Source organism: Lepus europaeus, chromosome 1, assembly GCF_033115175.1.
Source record: "Lepus europaeus isolate LE1 chromosome 1, mLepTim1.pri, whole genome shotgun sequence".
NCBI classification, from domain to species: Eukaryota; Metazoa; Chordata; class Mammalia; order Lagomorpha; family Leporidae; genus Lepus; species Lepus europaeus.
Genome location: NC_084827.1, coordinates 2,584,325 through 2,591,568, shown reverse-complemented (window position 1 = coordinate 2,591,568; position 7,244 = coordinate 2,584,325).

Genomic DNA, 7,244 nt, shown 5'->3' with positions numbered 1-7,244 from the left:
AGCTGTCCAGCGGGATCTGATGATCAGGCAAGGCTGGTAGCTGCATTTGTTCTGGTCTTCCCTACCATCGCAATTTAGGTGTCCTGGGTACTAGCAATTTCCTTGCAGGGCTATAAGAAACCAAGTTCAAATAGGAAGTCCGTCTCGGTCTCCCACAGAGGAGGCAGGGATCCAACTACTTGAGCCTTACCTGCTGCTAATGGGTGCACAGGAGCAGGAAGCTGGCATGGAGAGCAGAGTGGTGACTCCAGTCCAGGCACTCTGATGTGGGACGAAGGTGTCCCAAGAGGCAACCACTACACCAAATGCCCATCCCCTCTGACTTATCTTTTGCCCACAGGACTATAGATAAATAGATAAATGTTGTTATGTCCATTAAACACTGAATGTTCTACTTGATGAAAGTTATAAGACTTTCAAGGTTTTCAAGTCATTATATATGTCTTTCTAGTGTATAATTATATACATGAAGTGCCAAGCATTTAAAATGCATGGGAATAATAAACATGAAATTCACGACATAATCTCAAGAGAAGGAGGTTAATGGCATAGGTGATTTAACTGTGTCTTTTATCTTTTAAAACTGTAAATTTGAAGGAAACAAGTAAAATGTTAATAGTTGATGAATGTAGGTCTTGGGTAACTTATTGTACTCTCTGTGTTGGTGATATTTCACATTTTAAAAAGAAAAAGAAAATAAAAGAGATTCAAGACAAATATCTTAACAGGAATAAAGGATAACCAGAAAGAAAAATAAGCACAGAGAGTTATCAGATGGGAAAAAACTTACCGATTAGGAAAATGACAACCACAGGCTTCAAACGCAGTAGCACTGCTAATCACTCTGCCTCCCCGTTAATAGTCCAGACTCTTTCTGTGATTTGCTACATCAGAGAGAATAAAGACCTTTTGATACTACGCGTATTTGTGCCCCAAAGTATTTGAGGCATGAACATGCCCAGAGAGCATTTTTAAATGAAATTCTTTATTCAACAAATGATCATAATTAATATTTTAATATATATTTTTTAAAGATTTATTTATTTATTTGCAAGTCAGAGTTACACAGAGAGAGGAGAGGCAGAGAGAGAGAGAGGTCCTCCATCTGATGGTTCACGCCCCAATTGGCTGCAACAGCCGGAGCTGCGCCGATCCGAAGCCGGCAGCCAGGAGCCTCTTCCAGGTCTCCCACGTGGGTGCAGGGGCCCAAGGACTTGGGCCATCTTCTACTGCTTTCCAGGCCATAGCAGAGAGCTGGATTGAAAGTGGAGCAGCCAGGTCCCGAACCGGCGCCCACATAGGATGCTGGCACTTCAGGCCAGGGCGTTAACCCACTGCGCCACAGTGCTGGCCCATAATTAACATTTATGTTGCACTTGCAATGTTCCCGGCACAATGCTAAGAACTCACTATGAATGATATGATTCCTCCTTCACAACACGGTGAGTATCTACCACACAAAATGTGGTACACAGCATTATCATCCATGTTTTACAAACGAGGAAGCCAGAGCCGGACACAGGCTGCCAAGCAATGGAGCTAGGATGCCATCTGTGAAGTCTGCCTCCAGAGGCCTTTTTTTTTTTAAGATTTAATAATTTATTTATTTGAAAGGCAGAGAAATAGAGGGAGAGAAAGAGAGGGGGAGTCAGGGATAGAGAGGGAGTGAAGAGTGGGGGAGAGAGAGGAAGTCTTCTAGCTACTCGTTACTTCCCCAAATGCCTACAAGAGCCAAGGCTGGGCCAGACCAAAGCCAGCATCCAGGAACACCACCCAGCTCTCCCACATGGCTGGCCAGGACCAAGCACTTGGGCCATCATCTGCTGTCTTCCCAGGTGCCTTAGCAGAGAGCTGGATTGGCAGTGCACAGCCAGGAATTGAACCAGACACTCTGATATGGAATGCTTTGGCCCAAGCAGCGACTTAACCCATTGCAACACAATGGCCACCCCAGAGGGTTCATTGTTAACCACCTTGCACGTGGCAGGCACAGCCAGGTGCTGAGGGTCCTGCACTTTGTAGTTAAAGGCAAAAAACAACTTTATTGATGTGTGCAACTCTATGTCACAGAGTTTAGCTTGTTCAATAGGATACATACATAAACTTGGAAAATATACAAAAAGAAGTCCTGGGTTCTATTACACAGTAAAATGACTATAGAAAATGCTAATTTACTATGTATATTTATTTTTTTAAAAAACCCAGAAGATAGGATTTTGTATGTTATCACCATAAAGAAATATTAAATGTTTAAGGAGATATATTTACCCTGATTGGCCATTATACAATATTTACATCTATTGAAACATCGCATTATATTCCATTAATACGTACCATTTTTATGTGTTAGAAATTCTTATTAAAATTTTTTAGAACTACATAAAAACTGTGATATTTAACAATGTATATACATTAAAAATAAACAAATGTGCTGAAATGAACTTCCTTTAAGTTCAACTTTCCCCTCTTCTTCAGCCAGTAGATTGCAGTGGGAAAAGATAACCTTGGTTGATTTGTTTCTCTACTTTGTCTTTCTCTTTCTGCTTCCTACTCAAGTTGACATGGATTCTGGTCCTTACAAGTTTGCAGTAACAGAGAGGAACAGAAAAGTGACAAGAGACAGAGCAGGTCTTATGTAGTACTGCAATGAGTGCTTTGATTTATAATAATCTAGTTTGTATTGGCAGCAATTTAATTTCATTAATCTACAAAAACTTTGTTCCTATAACCTGCACTCATTCCCTGCCCCTCTGTGCTGTTATTGTCATGCAATGTAAAGTATATGTACACCAACAGGGATTTATAATTATCACCTTATACAGCTGTATTTTAAACAAGATAGAAATAATTACAAGCCAAAAAATTCATTTACATTTATAAATCTTTTATGTTTACCTATGCAATTACCTTCACTAGTGCTCTTTATGTTTTCCAATTTGTAATATCCTTTTAGTTCAGCTGAAAATCTCAAAAGAGACAAAACCAATAAGATATCTGAGGCTGGCGCCGTGGCTCACTAGGCTAATCCTCCCCCTGTGGCGCCGGCACACCGCGTTCTAGTCCCTGTCGGGGCGCAGGATTCTGTCCCAGTTGCTACTCTTCCAGTCCAGCTCTCTGCTATGGCCCAGGAGTGCAGTGGAGGATGGCCCAAGTGCTTGGGCCCTGTTCCCGCATGGGAGACCAGGATTAGCACCTGGCTCCTGGCTTCGGATCAGCGTGGTACGCTGGCCGCAGCAGCCATTGGAGGGTGAACCAACGGCAAAGGAAGACTTTTCTCCCTGCCTCTCTCTCTCACTGTCCACTCTGTCTGTCTGTCAAAAAAAAAAAAAAAAAAAAAAAAAAAAAAAAAAAAAAGCTACCTGAGAGGGACTCACCAGAATTGGCTCAAGGACTGGGGAGCCAGAGGTCTCGAGAGGTCATCTGCATGCTGGAGACCCTGAGATGTCAGTAGCACAGCTTGTACAAGTCCACAGTGCAAACGCCCCAGCACATCAGTCCAGGGCTTCTTTCAGCTGAACTAAAAGAAAAGAAACCTGTATGGCAGTTTGGAAACATATCTAAAAACAAGTGTATAAAACAGTTGAAAATAAAATGATGGAAAACAAATATATTAGACAAATATTATCCAGAAGAAACCTAAGTGTAATATTAAACAAATTAGATATCAAAGCAAAAAGCATTATTTAGAAAAAAGTGAAAGATTTACTTATTTATTTGAAAAGCAGAGTGATAGAGAGAAAGAGAGAGAATCTTGCACCCATTGGTTCACTCCCCAAATGGCCCCAACAACCAGGGTTGGGCAAGACTGAAGCCAGGATCCAGGAATTCCATCTAGGTCTCCCATATGAGCAGCAGGTATGCAAGTACCTTGGGCCATCATCTGCTGTTTCCAGGTGCATTAGCAGGGAGCTGAACTAAGTTTTATATATGGCATAACACAGGTGTGAAGGTTCACATTTCTCATATGAATGGGATCTCTCTTCTGTTGTATTCATATATTCATTGGTCATTATTCCTTTTTTTTTTTTTTTTTTTTTTTGACAGGCAGAGTTAGACAGTGAGAGAGAGAGACAGAGAGAAAGGTCTTCCTTTTCTGTTGGTTCACCCCCCAAATAGCCACTCCGGCCGGTGTGCTGCGCTGATCCGGAGCCAGGAGCCAGGTGCTTCCTCCTGGTCTCCCTTGTGGGTGCAGGGCCCAAGCACTTGGGCCATCCTCCACTGCCCTCCCAGGCCACAACAGAGAGCTGAACTGGAAGAGGAGCAACCGGGACAAATCCAGCGCCCTAACCAGGACTAGAACCCGGTGTGCCAGCACCGCAAGGCGGAAGATTAGCCTATTGAGCCACGGCGCTGGCCTTCTTTATATTTTTAGGTTTTCTTTAACTTTTTGAATTTGCAATGTAGAAGCATCACTCATCTTTTATTTATTTCTAAATATTTAATGTTTCCTAATCTTATAAATGAACAGCTTTTCAAACTTAATTTTCCAATTATTTTCTGTAGTATATAAATATACAACTAACTTCTTTATATGATCTTCTACCTGGGACTTTGCTAAATTCATTTACTAGTTTTAGTGATTGCTTTTTAGAGTCAATATCTTATAGATTATTAATATTCTAATCTCCCCAAAAGTTATATCTCAACTAGAGCCTCTTCCTTGGGCTGCTGACTTTCATACATATTGAACTCTTTTTTTAAAAGAATTATTTTATTTATTTGAAAGAGTTACACAGAGAGAAAAGGAGAGGCAGAGAGAGAGAGAGAGAGAGAGAGAGAGAGAGAGAGAGAGGCAGAGATCTTCCATCTGCTGGTTCACTCCCCAAATGACTGCAATAGCCAGAGCTGAGCCGATCTGAAGCCAGGAACTTCCTCCAGGTCTCCCACGCAATTCAGAGGCCCAAGGACTTGGGCCATCTTCTACTGCTTTCCCAGGCCATAGCAGAGAGCTGGATCAGAAGAGGAGCAGCCAGGACTTGAACCGGCACCCACAGAGGATGCCAGCGCTGCAGGATGGGGCTTTACTCTGCTGTGACACAGCGCCGGCCCCACATATTGAACTCTTGACCATTTCCCTAGGTATTTTGTATTTTGGAGTTTTTAAGGAAGATATATACATATATAATAAGAAAGCTGCAGCTCTCTAGGAGTGGAATTTCTCAGATGTATGGTAATTTTATATTTATTTTTTTCAAGATTGACCAAATTATTTTCTACCAGCAAGGTGTAAGGACTCCATTTTCTCCACATCCTTGACAACACTGTTATTTTCTAGGTTTTGTTTTTGTTTCTGTTTTAAATTATAGTCATCCTAGTAGGTGTGGGTTGGTATGTCATTTCTATTTTAATTTGCATTTTTCTTAACAGTTAATGAGGTTGAGCATCTTTTCATGTATTTATCGGTCATTTGTTTATCTTCCTCAGAGAAATATCTATTCAAATCCTTCGCCCATGTTTTAATTGGGTTGTTTACGTTTTTACTGCAGAGTTATAAGAATTATTTGTATATTCCATATGCTAGACTATTACAAGCTACATGACATATAAATGTACTTTCTCATTTATTGAGTTAATTGTTTGACCTTTTTGGTAGTGATCTATCTTTTCTTTTGGTTGCTTGTGCTTTTGTTGTCACTTTTAACAAATTGTTGCCTAATTGAAAGTTATAAAGATTTATACTTCTGTTATGTCCTAAGAAATTTATAGTTTTGCACTTACATTTGGAAACTGATACATTTTTTCAGTTAAATTTTGAATATGGTATGAAATAGATACAAATTCATCCTTGTACATGTGAATATTCACTTGTCCCTACACCACTGTTGAAAACATTTTTCTTTTCCTATTGAATGGTCTCAGCACCTTTGTCCAAAATCAACAGACCATTTATTCTTTTTTTTAAAAAAAAAAAAACAGATATTTACTTTTTACTTATTTGAAAGGCAGAGTGACAGACAGGGAGAGACACAGAGAGACAGAAATCTTCCACCTGCTGGTTCACTCCCCCAAATGCCTATAATAGCTAAGACTAGGCCAGGCTGAAACAAGGAGCCAAGAACTCCATCTGCGTCTTCCACATGGGTGGCAGGCACCCAAGTACTTGGGCCATCATCTACTGCCTCCCACATACATTAACAGGAAACTGGATTGGAAGCGTGGAGTAGCCAGGACTCAAACCAGAAATTCCATTAAGGGACGCAGGTGTCCCAAGCAGCGATTTAATCCATCAGGTGTCCCAAGCAGCGATTTAATCCATCAGGTGTCCCAAGCAGCGATTTAATCCATCAGGTGTCCCAAGCAGCGATTTAATCCATTGCACAATAATGCCCACCCCTGCCCTGGACTTTCAATAGGTCACGCGTCCAAAGAAAAACTTCTGGTTTTCCTCTTCTGTAATAGATGTGTACATATATGGTTTATCAGATGGCACACAAATCATAATACCCACACATATTAGCACAAGCAACAAGTGAAAAGCACTATGAAGAAAATAGTCCAGGGGCTGGCATTGTGGAGTAATGGGTTAAGCTGCCATCTGCCATGCTGCCATTCCATATGGGGGCCAGTTGAAGTCCTGGCTGCTCCACTCCACTTTTTTTTTTAATATTTATTTACTTATTTGAAAGGTAGAGTTACAGAGAGGTAGAGGCGGGGGAGGGGGGGGTGTCTTCCATCCACTGGTTCACTCCCCAGATGGTTGCAATGGCTGGAGCTGTATGCCGATCTGAAGCCAGAAGCCAGGAGCCAGCAGCTTCTTCCGGGTCTCCCATATGGATGCAGGGGCCCAAGGACATGGGCCATCTTCCTCTGCTTTCCCAGGCCATAGCAGAGAGCTGGAAGAAAGCAGAGCAGCCGGGACTTGAACCAGCACCCACATGGGATGCTGGCACTGCAGGAGGCAGCTTTACCTGCTACATCACAGTGCTGGCTCCTCCACTCCACTTCTGATCCAGCTCCCTATTAATGCACCTGAGAAAGCAGCAGAAGATGGCCCAAGTTTTTGGACCCTTGCACCCATGTGGAAGACCCAGAGGAAGCTCCTGGCTCCTGGCTTGGGCCTGACCCAGAGCTCGCCAACTGCAGCCATTTGGGGAGAGAACCAGCAGATAGAACTCTCTCTCTTTCTCTCTCTCTCTCTCTCTTTTTCTTTTTCTCTAATTCTGCCTTTCAAATAAGTAAAATAAATTTAAAAAATAAATTAAATAGTCCAGGGCATAAAATGGAAGATGAACTTGGCAAGAAAA